The following is a 20955-nucleotide window of genomic DNA, read 5'->3' as shown; positions in this document are numbered from 1 at the left end:
TGTGATTGGACGGAGAGACGTTCGCTTACGGAACGGAGCGTCGCCACTGCGTCCCGCCTGTAATTGGCTGTCATTCTGCACGGCCCGTCTATTGGTTACCAGGACTGGGTGGGCGGGGCCTCGCGGCTCACAGGCTTCGCGCTGTACGTTGTATGCCGGCTGTCGTGTCTGGCGTCATCTATTGCTTTACACGCTGTTTTAACCCCTTGATGACGTGGCATATTTTGGGCACCTCCACTTTTCGAAAGGCTTTTAGTTGTTCCATCCTATATCCCTCTGCCGGCCTGTTTTAGTGTGGCCACTGGAGCTTTTATTGGTACATTTTTGTGTACATGTTATGTATTGTAAAACTTTTAGTAGTTGTTTTTAGAGGGCAGGGAGAAAAAACAGCAATTCTGCCAATTTAATAAAGTAAGAAAAAAAAAGTTAATTATGCACCCTTGGGCCTCATGCCCACGGGACAAATGGAATTGCGGATCCCGCGCTCACTTTGCCCATAGACATGCGTGGAGATTCCTCTGCTCCACGCACACACGTCAATTTTATTTGCAGACACAACGTCCCAAAAATAAAATCACAGCATGCTCTATTTCCGGGCAGATGGCTTCCATTGACTCGGGTGCCCACAACCTACCTGTAAAGCCAATTGCGGATGGGCCACGGGTCGGACGGCTTCTATTGACTCCGTTTCCGTGAGCGTGTAGAAAAAAGTGATTTTGCATAGCAGGTTCTGAACGGTATTAGCTGCGGATCCTCGGAGCGGATTCCAGAATGCGAATCCGTTTGTGTCCCTGACCGCGGCCAGCGACCCCCTGTACCTTTTGCTTTTCTGTATTGCGGATAACCGCTGTCGGTCACGCTCGGTACAGATTTTCTAAGATATTTGTTTTTTCTGCGGCCTATCCACAATGGCAATTGCAGATGGGCCACTCGTCGGACCGCTTCCATTGACTACAATGGAGGCCATCCGCGCAGAGTTCGCGCAAAAATAGAACATGCTGTGATTTTAATATGCTTGCGGAAATCACAGTCGCTCTCCGCTCATCCGATCGGACGTGCAAATGTTCTATTTTTTTCAATAGGCACGGAATACCGCAGATCGTTTGCGTGGGTGACGATCACGGATTCTGCAGTTCTTAAACCGCTCGTGTACAGCCGCTCTCAGAGGAGTGGTTCTTTCAGCGTTTAGCGCAATGTTTCAAACACCGCGCTAAACGCTGTGAAACACCTCCATTGATTTCAGTGGGGCTTCTCAGACGAGCACTTGGGGACGGCTTTTCTAACGCTGCTATTTTCGAACGCCGTCTGCTCTATTTGTGACAGGAGCCTAAATGACATGTAACATTTGTCTGGTGGGTCAGATGATTGCAGCAATACCAAGTATCTTACTGATGTAAATCAATGTAGCAGTGTTGCAACTCACAAGTTGGTGTGAGGGTGCAGTCACACGGGTATCAATATTTGCAGATGACACAAAATTATACAATATAATTAATGCAACGGAGGACAATGTGCGGCTACAAACGGACCGAGATAAGTTGGGGGCTTGGGCAGAAAAATGGCAAATCAAGTTCAATGTTGATAAATGTAAGGTTATGCACATGGGCAGCAAGAATAGATGTTACCAATATTCACTAAATGGGGTACAGCTAGGGAAAAGTGATATGGAAAAAGACCTGGGGGTACTAGTGGACTGCAGATTTACCTGGAGCAATCAATGCCAGTCAGCTGCTGCAAAAGCAAATAAAGTCTTGGGGTGCATTAAAAGAGGTATAGGGGCGAAGGATGAGAACATTATCCTCCCACTATATAAGGCACTTGTCAGGCCTCACATGGAATACTGCGTACAGTTCTGGTCACTGGTGCTCAGGAAAGATGTTACAGTGCTGGAGGGGGTTCAAAGAAGGGCAACTAAACTAATACATGGAATGTAGGGACTGGAATACCCAGAGAGGCATCAAAATTGGGATTATTTACCTTGGAAAAAAGACGGCTAAGAGGTGATCAAATAACTATGTATAAATACATGAGGGGACAATACAAGGATCTCTCCCAAGATCTGTTTATACCCAGGACTGCGACGGTAACAAGAGGGCATCCGCTACGATTAGAGGAAAGCAGGTTTCATCACCAACACAGAAAAGGATTCTTTACTGTAAGAGCAGTTAGACTGTGGAACTCTCTGCCTGAGGATGTGGTGATGGCAAAATCCATAGAGGAGTTTAAAAGGGGACTTGATGTCTTTCTAGAGCAGAAGGATATTACAGGATATAAATCTTAGGTTAATTGTTAATCCGGGTTTACAGGCAGGTAGGAACTATTAGGGGTTGATCCAGGGAACAGTCTGATTGCCATTAGGGAGTCGGGAAGGAATTTTTCCCCCAAAAGGGCTAATCGGCTTCTGCTCTTGGGGTTTTTTGCCTTCCTCTGGATCAACAGCATAGGAGGCTAACAGGCTGGACTAGATGGGCATTGTCTTCATTCGGCCTTACGAACTATGTTACTTACAAACTATGATATCGGTCCGAGAAACCTAGGTCAGTATCGCATTTGTAAACCTGAGAATCTTTTTGTGATTGAGGTTTTTCCCCAACCTGTGATTCTCCCCGTGTGCACGTTGCATGCCGTTCCAATAGTGAACAATAGAAACTCGCATCGTACTTGGATGATATTTTCCTTCCATAAGAAGTAAGGGGCAATTCTAGAACAGTCACCCAAAAGTAAGTGATTTCTCGTTGGTGGGAGTGAATAATCACTCATGTAAATTAACCCATTAAAAACAATATTTTTTTTCATGTGCAATTTCACAACACACAGAAATTGTACGTGAAAATCACCCGTGTAAATACACCCTTAGGGCTTATTCACCGGGGCAATATTTTCGCTTGAGTTTTGTGCGGTACGATTCGCACACATATGAAATCTATTCACTTGAATGGACTTATTCACATGAGCGATTTTTCCCCTCGCAAGATTCCATTGTTTTCAATGGGACCTTAAAAGACATCGCATACACCAGCATGCTGTGCGATGTGCATGCAAGTGTGATTGAAATCAATGGGCAACACCTGCGATCTTCTGACCCACGTGGGACACGCATCTATGAATCGCTATTTTACAGAAGTGACACAACGTGTTTTTGCATCGGCATCATAAACGCATGTTGGCAAGCCTGATATTGGGCCAAGTTTCTCGACCCGAAATCGCGCTCGCCCGTGTGAATGTAGCCTAACTTGCGATGGTTGGGTCATGCCAACGTGACCTCGTTCACTTACACTAGTTTGTGATGACGCAGGGATGCACCGCTATCTTTGGTTGTGTAACCTACGTTGAGGCCAAAGTTGCGTGTAAAGTAATTGAAGAATTATTAGAGATGAGCGAGCATACTCGGAAAAGCACTACTCGCTCGAGTAATTGGCTTTATCCGAGTATCGCTGTGCTCGTCCCTGAAGATTCGGGTGCCGGCACGGAGCGGGGAGCTGCAGGGGAGAGCGGGGAGGATCGGGGGTAAGATCTTTCTCTCCCTCTCTCCCGCCCGCTCTCCCCTGCTCCCCGCTGCGACTCACCTGTCAGCCGCAGCGGCACCCGAATCTTCAGGGACGAGCACAGCGATACTCGGATAAAGCAAATTACTCGAGCGAGTAGTGCTTTTCCGAGTACGCTCGCTCATCTCTAAGAATTATGCATGAATGTAACAAAGAAAAAGTGATTAAAATAAATTATGCACAAGATGACTTTTATAGCAGAATATAGCGCAAACGGACAGATCAGAAAATTACATAAATAATTATGAATTTAGGCAAGAGGAAGATTGCTTGGCATGTTAAAGCAACCTTGAAGGTTAAAGTCATTTAGCTCTCTGCTTATTCGGAGCTGAGGTCCGGTGGGAAAAAAAAAGAATCGACATACTTGTTCTTCGTTTCCGGGCCGCAGGGCCATTTTCACACGGCTTGGCTGTAACGGATTGGCTGCAGCGTGTGGACAAGATTTTTGCAAAATCTCTTCCACTTTGCTGGCTAACCCCGGGATTTGGAGCTGTGGGCGGAATTGCCGTGCGGACAATCCGCACGAAAATTCCGCAGCAAATCCATCCCATGTGAACCCAGCCTTAGGGCTCAAACTGTAACAAATATGGTAGCGTCTGATCCGTCACATGATGAACGGTACCAGACTGACCCCATCCAGTTTTCAGTATGTCCTCCAGCATTATTGGGACAAACCAGCGCAGTGTGTAGTTTTGCCCAATATTTTAGGCCATATTAGTGCCAGAAGTTCCAAACAGAGCCTCCCGGTCCAGAGGGGAACATAGTATTATTATAAATTGTACTGTGCTGGACAAATTGGTAAAAAAAAAAGGTTTTAGAGCGTTTACCGTTTTTATCTTTCCTTGTAGCTGCTGGAGAATGCCAAGCACTGTTCCTACTGCATGCTCCCTGAACATCGGGCAGTGTTTTTCTCCTGGCGCTCATCTTCCCTAAGGACCTGGCCTTCTGCTGCAGGATATCTGTATACACTGATTCTAGTAGTAATACCTGGATCACCTGTAGCTTACACATACTTATAGGAGGGGTGAAAAAAATGAACTGTGGCAACTTGGGGGTATTAAGCTCATGGGAATGCCATCTTTCCTCCACCGAGATGGTTGGTCGCACCTCAGAAACCCACATCCAGACCAAAATTGTAGTAAAACTTAACAAAATCCAGCTTTATTGCGGCCGGCAGCATTAACTTTAAACTGTGTACAGTTGTTTAGCATCATCTTACACTTGTATACGTCAAGATCACTGGCCGCTAAGTAAACACATTGCTTTCCTCTCTAGCGGAAGCCTAGTGCCTTAAAGGGGTTGTCCCGCGAAACAAAGTTGGGGTATACACTTCTGTATGGCCATATTAATGTACATTGTGCATTAATTATGAGCCAAACAGAAGTTATTCACTTACCTGCTCCGTTGCTGGCGTCCTCGTCTCCATGGTGCCGTCTAATTTCAGCGTCTAATCGCCCAATTAGACGCGCTTGCGCAGTCCGGTCTTCTGTCTTTTGAATGGGGCCGCTCGTGCCAGAGAGCGGCTCCTCGTAGCTCCGCCCTGTCACGTGTGCCGATTCCAGCCAATCAGGAGGCTGGAATCGGCAATGGACCGCACAGAAGACCTGCGGTCCACCGAGGGTGAAGATCCCGGCGGCCATCTTCACAAGGTAAGTAAGAAGTCACCGGAGCGCGGGGATTCGGGTAAGTACTACCCGTTTTTTTTTTTTATCCCTGCATCGGGTTTGTCTCGCGCCGAACGGGGGGCTATTGAAAAAAAAAAAACCCGTTTCGGCGCGAGACAACCCCTTTAAACTCAAAAGTCCATCATACTTTTGCCCAGCAGGGTGTGATCCTAGGGGGCATCATCCCATTCAGGACTGTGGCATGTCTCATACACAGGTCCAATCTCTAGGCAGCTCCCAGGGAGCTTACAAGGTCTTTCCACAGTCACACAGGTGTTTTCCCGACTAATTGGCAGACTAATGTCCCATTTATATGGGACAACAGTCATCTAAACGAGTGCATGAGCGCTGACTACCTTAGCGGTGACAGCAAAGCATTTAGACTGTCTGACTACCGCTGGATCGCAGGCTTCTCGCTATATGTGAAGCGGGGAGCGTTTACTCACAGCAGGAATCTCTCGATCCAGCGATGATGTTTTTATACTAACTGAAAGTGAACGATTAATAAACAATTTTTTTTGCATTTACACTGGACGATAATTGCTCAATTCAGCTCGTTTGAATGAATTTTGAGCGATTATTGTCCCGTGTAAATGGCCCTTTACCCTGTCCCTGCCAAACATCTCCTCAATAACCCTGCTCTCACACCCACCGGTGTCGGTTTTTGCCATTGCATTACTACACAACATATTATAGATTCACTCAACTTATTGCAGAAGGACTAATAAGCTCACTACCGAGGTATAGCAGACCCGAAGCAAGAGCAGAGTGTACCACAGATACCTCGCACTATTGGGGTCAGGTCCATAACATATGCTGGAAATCACCATTGAGTTCTTGACACAGACAATACAATGTGAATGGCGCTCTTCCAATCCTATACAGCCTAGTGAGAGGGAGAAATGGTATCAACCCGTTACTCATATAGCGTGACCAAAACGGAGCCTGTCACCAGTTTTTTGGGTATTAAAGTGTCGGTAAGGTACTATTCCACATAGTAAACGCAATCAGTGACTTGTTCTTGTTGTTCACTGCCTCCTATATCACCCCCCAAAAAATTACTTTTAGAATTGTGCACCATGTATGCAAATTGTTTGTTTCAAGTCATTTAGGCAGGCGCCATCACTTCACAAGTCACCACTCTTTCCCCTCCCAGTGCAGCCTGACATCAGCGCCATCTGCTTTGTAATCCTGCGCATGCTTCATCGGCCACTATCTATTTCCCCGTCCAGTGAACCTACGCACAGTAAGCCAAGATGTTATACGCCTCGACTCCACCCATACATGTGTGCGCGCTGGTACCTGCCATCAGAGGGATTTTTATGCCATGTGGCTGGTGGGCATTACACATTTTCACTGAGGATTAGTCAGTTGTTAATTGCGTCTTTACAGAGTAGAAGACAATAGCATCTGGTCCCATGGTCATCTGAGCATGTGTGGGATTATAAAGAGGATGGCGCTCAGGTCAAGAGTAGGGAAGGGTGACAATCAGTCCCGACTGGGAGGGGAAAGAGCGTTGACTTCATGGCTCAGGAAGCAATGGTGTCTGGCCAAATGACTTGAAATAAACACATTTTTGCACACGGTACAGAAATTTCTAGAAGAACATGTCACTGATCATGTTTAGAAGTGTACTTCACCTTCCCGGTGGCTTAACCCCTTAATGCTGCAGAACATAAGTTTATGTACTAGCTGGGGTGCACTTGGACATAAACTTCCGCCCTGTGGATGTGACTGTCAGCCCGCCTCACTCTGCAACAGCGGGGATTTGGGGATCAATAAGAACATCAATCCCTGCTCTTATCCTCGTACATGCTGCGATCAATGTACATCACAGCCAGTAAAGAATTCACAGAGGGAGCGTGCTGGATACATATGAGAAGGAATTCATTATATGGTGCCTAGTTTTATCTTCAATGCCAACATCCATCAATTGAGATTTTGTATGGTTTACCCTATAAATTGAAAGTTTTCCAAAATCCGAAATCACAGATTGGACCCGTTTTAAAGAGGAAATAGGGTCTGTTAAAGCTCACATGACATTATCTGCATGTAGTCCTATTTTGTGTTTCTGATGTGCTAATTGATATTTGTTCTATTCTGTTCAGCTAGAGGTTGAATAAGAAAGGCGAAAATAAGGGTCGAGAGAGGACAGCCCTGTCGAGTACTGCTAGAAATTGTAAATAAAGGGGAAATGCACCCAGATGAAAAAAGCTGTGCAGATGGTGCCAAATAAAATGGCAAGAACACAGATTTAATGGTACCAAGGAAGGAGAATAGGAAACTTTCTCGTGTAGTGATAGATACTGGGGCATGATCCAATGAGGCAAAAACAAAAAGATATAGTCTCTCCAAAAGCCATGAAGACAGCACCAAACATCATACAGTTCCTCGCTCTGCAAAAGCTGGACTATAGGGGAAGATAATCTAGATCCTGAAGTGGAAGCCAGAGTTAGAACCATAAACTAATTGAATTCAGTTTATCAAAGTGCCCCAATTGTCAAAGTTCTCTTAACAAAATGTGTGAAAACATGTTTCACGTAAAAAAAAAATTAGCTTGCTATGTATATGGGAAATGTACATTCACTGAAGTGAAAGGGGCATTATTGATCTCACAGACAAGAATTATGAAACGACCTAAAGGGTGTAAGTATAAGCCCTGCTGAGAAAACTATACCGAATTACTGATTGCAATTAATACTTTTTCTACTACGGTTTAGGCCTCCTTCCCACGAGCGTGACGGGCTCCGCCGCGTAATATTCCGCTGCGAAGCCCGTCACGGCGCCCCCCAGAGCCCCTATACTTACCTGCGGGAGATAGCGTGAAATCGCTTCCCCGCCCACCGCCGCCGCGTCACCGCCCGTCACCGCCCACCGCCGCCACGTCACCAGCCGTGTCACGTGACGTCATATGACGCGCGGCGGTGGGCGGGAAAGCGTTTTTTCACGCTATCTCCCGCTGGTTACAGCGGGAGATAGCGTGAATGGACGGCTTCCATTGACTTCAATGGAAGCCGTCAGTGCGTACAGCCCGTCCTCACCCGCAGAAAATAGAGCATGCTGCGGGTGAGGACGGGAGAAATCGCGATGCGTAATTCCGCGGTGGAATTACGCATCGTGAGCATGGAGCTATTAGGTTCAATAGAACCTAATAGCTGCGGGCAACGCAGCGGATTTTCGCCGCGAATTACGCGGCGGAAATCCGTTCGTGGGAAGGAGGCCTTAGGCCTCATGTCCACGGGGAAAATCAGATCCGCTGCAGATTCTCCATGTAGAATCTGCAGCGGGTCCCTCCTGCCCCGCGGACATGAGTGCTGAAAATAGCAATTTAAAAGCATTTACCTGTCCGTAGCGGGCGCTGAAGCTCTGCTGTTCCTCACGGCCGGATCTTCATTTTCGGCCGGCGGATGAATTCCTGACGCCGGCGGCACGTCGCCGTCACGTCGTCGACGTGCCGCGCGCATGCGCCGGGCACATCCGCCGAGCCGAAGCAAGGGAGATGCGGCCGTGAGGAAGAGCAGAGCTTCAGCGCCCGCTCCGGGTGAGTAATTCTTTTAAATTCCTATTTTTGGTCTCCCGCGGATCCGGACGGCTTCCATAGGCTTCAATAGAAGCCCGCGGGAGCCGACCCCGCGGGAGACCCGCATGAAAATGGAGCATGGTCCAGATTTTTTCATGCTCCATTTTTTTTAAAATCTCTTTTATTGACGATCCGCGGGTATTTATCTACCCGCGGGTGGTCAATGCATCCCTATGGGGTGCGGATCCGCGCGCGGGAGATCCGCTGCGGATTTTAAATCACATTTTGCCCGTGGACATGAGCCCTTAAAGTAAAAAATTATGCGGACATTTAGGATGGCGAGCCTTTAAGGTTTCTATATTTTATGTAATGTGTTTGAGCAAAGACTGTGTCAGTGTGTAGGTTGAGGGCCACAGAGAGCTGCGTTTAAATGGACTGTTCAAGCCCTTAACATTTAACGAAGAAATGGTAATAGGCATGTTGTATAAACAAAAAAAGCTACACTGACTTCCTGGTAGACATGTGGCATAAAGACCAACTTCATTAATATAACAAAAACAAAAGTAATAGAACAACAAAAAAACTGAAAAGCAATCTAATAGTGTTCACCTAGCCCACTGCACTAAAGGTGAATAATAATTTTGGCGTATTAACATATCCAAACATCACAAATAGCTCCATAATGTAGATAAAGTATTAACCCTTTGCAATCCAATTTTGGGTTCAGGGTTTCCTAGGGTGTTTTCTCTTTCTGCCATTATACAATAGCGCCATCTGCTGGCTGGAGCCAGTACTGCGGTATGGGACATGCTGGAGAGGCCCCCGACAACAGAGCGGCCAGTAATATACAGTAAGAAGGAGGGACGGTTTGTCAGTCAAAGAAGCTGCTCCATAGGATGCACCATTTCTTGAGATGAGAAGCTTAGCAGGGAAGTCCCAGTTGTATTTAATGTTGGCACCATGAAGAGCAGAGGTAACTGTTAAGAATTGTCTTCAGCATTTCAAAGTTGCTAGAGCAAGATCAGGGAACACCAGTATGACATTAGATGGGTTTGGTAAAGATCCTCTTCGCCTTCTTTTATTTAGAAGTTTCTCTCTGCTCTGATAAAAATGGATTTGAGCCAAGACGTCTCGTGGAGCAGCCTCTAGGTGGAGTGAGCTTTAGGAATTCTGTGTGCTCTATCAATGGTATATTCCAGTGGAGACAGGGGTGTAAATAAAGTTTGTAAGCTGCCGTAGGTAGTGAGGAAAGTCGGTAGGGGATACAGATTCTGGAATCCAAATGAATTTTATGTTGCTTCTTTGTGACCCATCTTCAAGATGTAACTTTTTTGCGTAGACAGGAGATCTCTTCTTCCAAGACATTGTGAGCATCGACCAACTTATTGTGGGCAGTGGAGAATTCTCCCACGTTTTGTTCAATATGGGCTGTATATGTGGCAAGGTGGTCAATATTGGATTGAAGTTTATAAAAAAGTTTTTGCATATCTTGAGGAATGTCCTTTTAACCCCTAATGACGCGGCCCCTTTTTCTTTTTCCATTTTTGTTTTTTCCTCCCCCACTTCAAAAAATTATTTAAATAACTCCTTTATTTATCCATCGATGTCGCTGTATGAGGGCTTGTTTTTTGCGGGACGAGTTGTATTTTTCAATGGTGCTATTTAAACTACCATATAATGTACTGAAAAACTTTTAAAAAATTCTAAGTGGAGTAAAATGAAAAAAACAAACGACATTTCGCCATCTTTTAGTGCGTCTTGTTTCTTCGGCGCACAAACGGCAACAAAAGCGACATCATAACTTTATACTATGGGTCGGTACGATTACTATGATACCAAGCTTGTATAGACTTTTTCTTACTATAATACTCTTTTTTTTTTCAAAGACATTTAATTTATTTCAATTATTTTCTGCGGTTATTTTGTGCGTGCAATAACTTTTTTTATTTTTCCGTCAACGTAGTTGAGCAAGGGCTCATTTTTTGCGGGATGTCCCGTAGTTTCCGATAGTATCAATTTGGAGTACATATGACTTTTTGATCGCTTTTTATTGCGTTTTTTCTGGGAGACAGGGTAACTAAAAAAGTGCATTTCTGGCGTCCTTTTTTTTTTTCTTTTTCGGACAACGTTCACCGTGCGGGAAAAATAATGCACTAGTTTGATAGATCGGACTTTTACGGATGCGGCGATACCAAATACATACTTTTATTTTATAATTTAGATTTTTTTAATAATAAATATGGCAAAAGAGGGGTAAATTAAACTTTTAGAACTTTTTTTTTTTTTTTACAATTAAAACAACTTTACAGATTTTTTTTTTTTACTTTACTTTGAAGTCCCCCTGGGGGACTTTAACATGCGATGCTTTGATCGCTCCTGCAGTATGACGTAATGCTATAGCATTATGTCATATTGCAATTTAACAGGCAGTCTATCAAGCCACCCCACGGGGATGGCTTGATAGGCAGTCTGGTAAGGCAGCCCTGGGGCCTTTCATTAGGCCCCTGGCTGCCATAACACCTGCACGGCTCCCCCGGTCTCACTGCGGGGGGCCGTGCGGGACCCCCGAACATCGTTCAGGGCATTTAAATGGTTAATAGCTGCGATCGGCTGAATGGCCGATAGCGGCTATTGCCCACGGGTGTCAGCTGTTATAAACAGCTGATGCCCGCACTGTATGAAGAGAGGTTGCCACGCAACCTTTCTTCATACATACCCTGCCGCTCCATGACGTACCAGTACGTCATGGAGCGGGAAGGGGTTAAAGAGATGCAAGCAGCTTGTTCAATGTACTAGTGGTTAAAGGATTGTCCAGGCCTGGATACGAATGTAAATTAGAGGAGAGGTTCTCCATGTTTAGATTATCCACAGTGGTAGAATGATTTCCTTTTTTGGAAGAAGGGCCTTCAGAGTTGGGGGGATTCCTGTAGGGAGCCCAAAATACCTCTTTTAGTGACCTATCTGGAGGCAGGGCTTTGTACTGCTGTCTTAGATGAGGAAGAGGCGGTAGAGGAATGTTGTGATGGAGAGCTTCGTTCCTGAGAGGTCGCTGCGGTTTGTTCCAGTTTTGAGCTGTGATAAAAATAATCCACATCTCCACTGGTGTTCCAAGGACGGGAAGGGGAAAAAATTTCAGATTTGGTTCATTTTTGGCCCATTTTAGGGTGGGAAAAACAAACATTTTTTGTAGATGGGTAGTGTTTGCTTTGTTGATTATAGAAGGATATTTACATCCAACAAGTTATGCTCATGGTTCACAAATACATGACACAGGAATGTGCGTTATATATATTGCAAAAAAAGACAAAAAACGATTTGCATGGTTGGATTACAAGCTGCTTTGGAGCCATTAATGATCAAGAATTCTAGTTTTAATCGCCCATGGCTTTATGTGATGTAGTCTCAGACGCGGCGGCTTATCAAGGCAACAGATGACGGACAGGCCATCCCAGCTATAATAGTTCCTGTGCCTTTAAACAGGAACGAGCATCGCTGACTGAATGGATGGTTCCAGCCCGCCCGCCTCCATTCACAATAAGCAGGCAGTCATTCATAAGTCAACGACTGATTGCTTACACGGAATAATATGTCGTTCAGTTTTCTGTCTGCAGAAACTGGACAAATGAGAAGTGAAGGACTTCTCATTCGTCATTCAGTCGGTGCATGCATTAACACTGAATGATAATTGTTCAGATTCTCACTGGATCTCGGAAATCGAAACGATAATCGTTCCATGTAAAAGCACTTTAGTGTCTCTCACTGTTGAAAACTGTATCACACAAGCAGGATATTTGCAAAATACACCAACCAGCTGTGGTGGGCAGTCAAGCTCCGCTACCAGATAGCAGCCAGTTTAAACAGTGCCGCCTGATGATGTTAAATTCAATCAGTCTCTTCTTACCTGTTATCAGAGCCAGGTAGCCTGTCTGCAAGAGCACTGGGCTCCCCAGGAGAGGAGGCAAGAGTTCACAGGGTTGCCCAGTGAATTCCCTCCAGCAGTGCCACAACATTCACCCATTTGAACTGACCTGCAGGCCCAGCAAGTGTGCTGCAGCGATATTGTGGGAGAGAGGGTTCCCGTAGCACTTCTATTTCCCTTCAGCTCCACAGCCAGTCTACACTGTAGCATCACTGCCAGGCAGATTACACTCTTTACTGCCAGCAGACAGTCCCAAACTGAAGTGGTGGTGGGTGCCCCAGCACTTATTCTGTATCAGGATGAACTCAGGAGTTTCAGATCTTGCTGCCAGCTATGCTGTAAGCTAGCCACACTCCTCACCAGGAAATATTATTTATTTATTTTTTTTACTGAAAAAGTTGTAAATGCTTGAAACAAACTTCCAGCAGATGTGGTTGGAAAATCAACAAATAAATTCAAACATAGATCTATTGTAAGAGAAAAATAAAAAGGAAATAATATGAAGGGCCGACTAGATGGACCATGTGGTCTTTTTCTGCCGTTAATTTTTAATGTTTCTAAAGGGTTGTGTCAGATGAAAAAGATCAGAAGCATCCTGGCTAGAGACATAAACCCAACCACAAAAGTAGGATTGAGTCTCAGCAGCTGCCTAAATACAAAACCACAATATATGCTGAAAACACCCCACAAAAACATAACAAGGTATGCGCAATTGGCAAAAGAAATGAAACATTTCATTTTAAAAAGAAACAAGAACACATGGTTTCTTATCCCACACAGTCTGATTCTAGTATAACAATAGCAAAATACCAGATAATTCATATTACAGGTGCAAACTAGAAAACACATTCTGGGTGGGCAAGAATGTGGGCACAGATCTAAACAAAACAGGAAAAATTCAGAAAAGAGAAGGGGAGGGGTGGAATTTTTTTTCTCTATTTTCTAGTAGTGAAACAAACTCTTTGTTTTTGGTTGATGCCTCTTGGATATCTGGGTACATGAGCCCAAAACAAGACCATGAAGAAACGGAAGAAGCTTATCTGGTCTTACGAATCACATTTTCTTTTACCATACATCATTTGGACAGCCACCTGTATGTGTATCACTTCCCTGGGGAAGAAAGAGCACCACAATGCACCATAGGAAGAAGGCAGGCCGACGGAGGCAGTGTGATGTTTTGAACAATGCTTAGCTGGGGAACCTTGGGTCTTGGCATCCATGTAGACCTTACTTTCACATGTGCCACCTACATAAACATTGTTGCAGACCAAGTGCATGGCAAGTATGTACAAGTTCATGGCAACAGTATTCCCTAATGGCAGCAATATACACTAAAAATATTGTTCAGAACGGGTACGAGGAGCATGACAAAAAGCTTGAGGTGTTGACTTCCTTTAATTAGCAGACTGGCTCTACTCAAACACTCATCTAATGCAATAATAATGCCATACCCAGTACTGGTGAATTATGTCTCCACCGGATGTATGCGTGGAGACATGGGTTGGCCGCCTTGAGTTACAGGGTAAGCCCAGGTGATGGCCACATCTGCAGACTGGCTGCACACGTCTCTAGAGACACAGGTACCGGCCATCCCCCTGACAAATCTCCCTGCCGAGTGGCATGTCCGCTCCCATCCCCCCCCTTCCCGGTCAGCTCACACATCCCCTTGCCAGGCTGCCATACTGCATGTCCGCTCTTCTGTCGCCCCCAAGCAGCTCACACATCTCCAGGCCGGACTGGCATACTGCATGTCCGCTCCCATCCCAATCAGGCAGCCCCGCTGTGATTCTCCTCGCTGAGCTCTGCTGCCGTCCAACGCTGTCAGTGTATGCTCTGGTCCCGATCAGCCGGCCCCGCTGTCTTCAGTGTCCATGGCAGTGCAGGCTAAGCGGCACTGCTGTAAGGGTAATCTCTGGGCTCCCTAGTGCAGTGCGCAGGAGCATGGAGCCGCTTCTCTCGACTCCGCTGTCACTCTGCTCCCCGGCGGCCTAGATGGATAGATGGATCTGCAGGAGCCAATCGGCAGCTAGGGGCGTGACCAGAGCGTTATATCCACCTGAGGCCGGTCAACCCCTAGCTTCCAGTGTAGACATAATGCACCATTACCGCCATACCCTAGTAAAAATAAAAGTGTTACTGGGTGGCCCAGTTACCCTTTCTTGAACTGCCACTAAACTTCTGGATGAAGTTTCAGAATATTCTCCAAAAGAGGAGAATTATTTCTTACCGATAATTCCTTTTCCATGAGTCCATCATGACAGCACACATGGAGGTTGCCCCGCCTGAGCTCGTTGGGACAGGAAGAGGAAGAGTTCTTAAGGCCATCTCCCACCATCCATCTCCAGTGACTTCAAATCATCACAATGGATACGTGGCCCGGTCTTTTATTGTTGCTGAAAAACCAACATACTGTTATGTTTATATGCACAATACACAGTAATTTACAAGGGTGGGAAAGTATGTTCTGTCGTGATGGACTCATGGAAAAGGAATTATCGGTAAGAAATAATTCTTGTCTTTCCATCTCGTCCATCCTGACAGCACACATGGAGGTATACCAAATCATCAAGCTTTTAGGGGGGAAAACTACTGCCTGAAGGACCTTCCACCCAAAGGCCCACTCCCTATCAGTATAGAGATCCACGCGATAATGCTTAGAACATGTGTGGATGTTACATCACGTTGCAGCTTTACAAATGTTCTGTAGAGCTTCACTCCGTTCAGCCCACGGAGAAGCGAGAGCCCCTGTAGTGTGGGCTCTCAACCCCCCAGGGGGAGGCAGATCTCTGGCTCTAGATGCTCCCTGAAATGATGTTTTAATCCATCCAGCGATGGTATCCTCAGACGCTAGTTTTTCCTCCTTCTGATATTTAAAGAATAAGTTACCTCCTTTTTTTTTTTAAAGTTTTTGAGACCTGTGAATAGGTCAGGACTGCACATCAGACGTCTAAACTGCACAAACGCCATTCTTTGTCATTTTAAAAACCTGACAGAAGAAAGGCAGAATTATTCCCTGCTTCATGTGGAACGTCTTTAGGAAAGAGAAATAAGTCTAGTCTCATGACTATCCTGTCGTCAAGCACCTTTAGGTAGGACTCTACAAGATAATTCCTATATCTCACCAATCCACCCAGGGGTTGTAATAACTACAAGCAAGGCTACTTTGATGGATAGGTCTTTCCATGATACTGAATGTATGGGCCTCAAAGAGATGTTCATAGAGCCTGTCTAAACTAGGATGCCAGATCTTGTAAGATCCAGGCTGCTGGGATCTGGACTATCTGCTCCATACCAGTTGCAGAATTTCCTCCAGAGTCTCGTATATATTGGAGGTGGATTTCTTTCAACCCTTAAGAGAGTGTGTATTATCTTGGACGATAATCATTGGTGTCACAGTCTCTGCCGCTCAGTAGCCAGGTCATCAGCTTCGTGCAGAGGATCTCCTGATAGAACATTGGACCTCAAGATAAAAAAGGGTCCTGCCTGAGGCCAGCAGAATCAGTGTTCGTATCTCCTAGAAAGACAATGATGGGAAGCAGGGCCTTTTGACAACGCTGTGTAATGCATACAACCCTGGTCCGGCCGTTCTGGCTTTTATGCAAAGTCCGGGAATTTAAGGGAGGGAGGAAAAAGATATGACAAATCCATATCCCATACTTGTGAAGATGCATTTGGCGCCAGGGGATTGTTTGCTGGACTTAAGGAAAAAAATTCCTGTATTTCAAATTTATCTTTGATGCAAGAGGTCTATCTGGGGTTAGCCAGATCAACAGATTGAATATGTATAGTTTTAGGGACCATTCCCCTGGATCTAACCCTCCCTGCAAAAACTGCATTAAGGTTTTGAGAGCCTTTTAGATGAATAGCCAATAAGGACTATCTAGTTCTCTGGCCAGGAGAATATTCTTTTGATAGACATTCGAAGATGGTGTCTGGTGCTGAATAAGACAACATTGGCCAACAATTTTTGTACGTGTTTCTCACAAATTATATTTTCCATTTGAGTCGATACTTAAACTGCTCTTAACTCTGTAAACCCCAGGATTTAGAGGAGGCATAAGCCGGACAGGAACCCCATTGTTCCCCATCTGTGTGCGCTGCAGACAAGTGATTCTATGACCATGAAACCCTCGTTTTATTTGAGGAAAGGAGTAACCCTTTGAGGAATCAAGGAATACCCCAAGAACTTTTTGGGTGCCTGGGTTCAGGCTAAAAATAAATTTTTTCAAACTCATTTTAACCGTAATCTAATAGATTTTTGGTATGCCGGGTGGATGGAAATATGTAGTATGCGTCTTTGAGTTCAACGTGCAAACGACGCTGCCCTCCTTAATCCGGGGAATCGAGACCTAATAGAATTCATTTCAGACAAAATTCAGCAATGTACTGATTACGGGACTCTGACTTAAGTATGGGGCAAAGGGGCAAAAGGGGCAAAAAAAGATTCTATTATGGATCTCGGAGATATGGTCGTTCAGGGGCAAAGAGAGGGTATTACACAAGCCATCTTTTGATAGGGTTATCTATCAGTTTTTCCCTTGCTACGCTTCCCCCCAAAAAGATTTTTTTTTTTGAAAAGTATGGCTCTGCTGCGGCACCTGCCAGCTTCAGATACTGTCCTAGCTATGAAGGCCACAGGCACACTAGGCGTGCCACCAAGGTGGATACTATAATGGTTTCTAGGAGAATACGTGCAGTCTTCATACGATTTCATGAGGTCTTTCACTGCAGAGTTCCAAAGTTTTTAAAAGTCTATGGAGCTCGTCAGACTTTTACAAAGCTGCTCCTTCTGCTTTAGCTGTTGAATTTAAAGATTTGTTCTTGTATCGGTGACTCTAGTATCACAGATATCAGTTCTACTAGCTGGATCTTTCTATAATATTTTCCCTTTTGTGTAGAAAGTAAGGAACTGTCGCCCTCAGGGTGCTCATAAATACGGGCCCTTATTTGCTAGTCTAGAAGGACCCAATTGGGGTTAGAGACTAGTTCTCTGATCATCTGGTGGAGATTACTTTAGTAAGCGGGAACAGCTGGATGCAGAAGACAAGCGGGGACATCCCGCTTGTCTTTTGCATCCTCTGCCCTGAGCACTCGGCTGTATGACAGCAGGATGCTCAGAGGGGGGAACAGCTGTATGCAGAAGACAAGCGGGAACAACCAGCTTGCCTTCTGCATCCTCCTCTCCGAGCGCTCGGCTTTATAGCAGCCGGGCGCTCAGAGCAGGAAACAGCTGTATGCAAAAGACAAGCGGGGACACCCCGCTTGTCTTCTGCATCCCCCGCTTGGAGCGCTCGGCTGTATAATAGCTGGATGCTCGGAGCGGGGAACACCTGTATGCAGAAGACAAGCAGGGACACCCAGCTTGTCTTCTGCATCCTCCGCTGGCAGCACAAGGTGATCGCTCATCTTGAGCGATTATCTTTGGCTGTAAATGACACAACGATGATCGCTCAAAAGTCGCTTGAGCGACATCTTTTGAGCGATTATCGTTGTGTGTAAATGGGCCTTTGGCTATAAATATTGTGCATTGTGTCCGCAGAAAACCAAATTTTACTCATAGTGGGGCAGATTTACTATTGAAAATATGCTAGTTTTGTGGCACAGGATGCACCACGAACCATCATATCACGCCAGGCTTAGTACAATTTTCTGTGGCACATCGTGAGGTTAATACATGAATCGGCGCATGCATTTCTGGTATAAGTTACAAAAGTTTCTGGCATAAATTATATAGAAATCTGGTCGGTCCAGGGTGATCATGTTACTTCTAACAAGTCCCGGCCTATTCTTGAAAAGTGGCATGGCCAGCGAAGAAAGAAAAAAAGGCACAACTTTTTGCTCAGATACCAACTTGCGCGAAGATTTGACTTTTTTACACGCTAAACACTCTAAGAGGTTATGTAAATGTGCCTCATAGCATCAACAGTACCAGATTCCCTACCTTCTCTTCTCCCACAGTGACTGAACTCTCTTTCACTTGCAGGAGTGTGATACTGCCATCTGCTGCCAACAGTTGGCAAAACAGGTAATGCCTCTGACTTAAAGGGGTATTCCTAAGATCACATTGGTGGCTCAGTGTGTTTTATATCTGAAATCATTCATCTTTGCAGATACATCCACTTTTTGAAAATGTACATATCCTGACTTCTCACCCTCCTGAACATGCTTATCCCCACTCTCCACTTACTTCTGGGGCCTTCTGGACACCCCTCCAGTAATTTTCCTCTCCAGTTCAGCATGCTCAGTTTAGCCTGCCTCCTATGCAATTGTTTTGTAACTGCCTTCATCACACAGGGTGAGCATGCTCTAATTAACTTTTTTAGTGCACAGGCAAAGTAATGTCAAGGCCCATTTAGATACAATGATTATCGCTCAAAAGCCATCTTTTGAGAGAAAACTGTTGTGTTCAAACGCGCAGCCATAGTGCGCTATTCGTTCATCAGTGATTTCCAGCAAGCTAGAAATCACCGATGACTGGTATCAGCGCCGCAGGCAGCGCTGATAGTATTCTTTCAGCTGGTATCCCACTGGCAGTTATCAGCGGGACACTAGCTGAAAGCTCCAAGAACAATGCAGCTGTTTGCATATACAAAACAGCTGTTTTGTTCTTTGAGCTGTCGCGGCAGTATCCCACTCCGCCTGCATTAACTCTTAACTAGCTAATTAGCTACTATAGACTATGCAAAGATGATCGCTCAAAACTGTCACTCAAACTGTCATTTGAGCAATTTTTGACCAATTATCTTTCAGTGTAAATGGGCCTTTACTGGTAAATTCACAGAGGTGGGAGATGCGGACAGTCTGAAGGAGAGAAGGCAGGGTGCTTCTGGAGAACTGTAGTTTCCCAGTTAGAAATGCTGGTCACATGGGTTGAGCAATAAGATCGCCCTGGTTGCAAAGTGATAAAGCTTCAGCAATGGGAATAACAGAGTGTGAATACATAGAAGGAAGGCATATAATAACTTCACTGCGGCACTCTATTATATAATATCAGGAAGGTACTATGTTTTTGACAAAACAAAAAACAGATTGCGGGATAACCTTTTTAATTAGTTTTATTTTGTTTCTAAGACTTCTGCTGACTCCGGAACACTTTAAGCCCCCTGTCCATGGGCGTTGCGAAGTCCCACGGCAGATCTCCGCAGCCTGGGAGCAGGAGCCTGCAGACGGATCTCCGTAGGTCAGCCTATCTGACAGACAGTCTGACCACGGGGAATCGGAGCAATTCGCAGCATGTGGCCCGGCAGCTACACGTTACACCTCTGCTATATACAGTACTTCGATATCCATACGCACTCCTGGCTGTATGGGTATTATTAGTTATTAGATGATTGCTGTAATATCCAGAGTTCAGACCCACCCAGTCATAAATCACTTCTGAGGAAGCCAAAACATTGCAACACAACTCAAACTTAAATTCAAGATGATCCAAAGTGAAACTAGGTGGGGTGGAAGACAATGTTATGGCAGACGGAGATTTCTGCTTCCTACGAAGTCCAGGTGTAAATATTGTGAGCCGAGAGTAAAACGAAGAGCAGCAGATGAATACATGAACTATGAACTTAGTCATACTATACAGTTTAGGCCCCCTTCACAGGGGCGACGCGATATCACAGTGTGATGTTGCAACAGTGGCCGGTGATACTGCGATTTTGTGGTGCGAGGATTTTTGGATGGGGATGAAATATAAGCCCTACCCCAAAAATAAGCCCTAGCTGCAGAAAAAAAATAATACATCACGTTTTCATCGCTGTCAGCTCCTCTGCATCTGGTTGGCTGAGCCTTAAGTGCTAATGTCCACCACATGTACTACACCATCCTTGTGTGATGCCCTACAAGCAGAGCCACACTAAAAACTAACCCTCATAAATGTTGTCTCTGACGTTTGCCCTGACGTTCACCCCACGGACGTCCCTGGCGCTCGCCCTACTGCCGTCCCCAACTTTCACTCTACGGCCGTCCCTGGAGTTCACCCTACTGCCACCCCTAACATTCACCCTACAGCCGTCCCTGGCATTCACCCTACGGCCGCCCCTGGCATTCACCCTACGGCCGTCCCTAACATTCACCCTACTGCCATCCCTGGCATTCACCCTACGGCCATCCCTAACATTCACCCTACTGCCGTCCCTAACATTCACCCTACGGCCGCCCCTGGCATTCACCCTACGGCCGTCCCTGGCATTCACCCTACGGCCGTCCCTGGCATTCACCCTACGGCCGTCCCTAACATTCACCCTACTGCCGTCCCTGGCATTCACCCTACTGACGTCCCTAACATTCACCCTACGGCCGTCCCTAACATTC

This window comes from Eleutherodactylus coqui, chromosome 9 (genome assembly GCF_035609145.1).
Source record: "Eleutherodactylus coqui strain aEleCoq1 chromosome 9, aEleCoq1.hap1, whole genome shotgun sequence".
Classification (NCBI taxonomy): domain Eukaryota; kingdom Metazoa; phylum Chordata; class Amphibia; order Anura; family Eleutherodactylidae; genus Eleutherodactylus; species Eleutherodactylus coqui.
Note: the sequence above shows the minus strand (reverse complement) of the source record.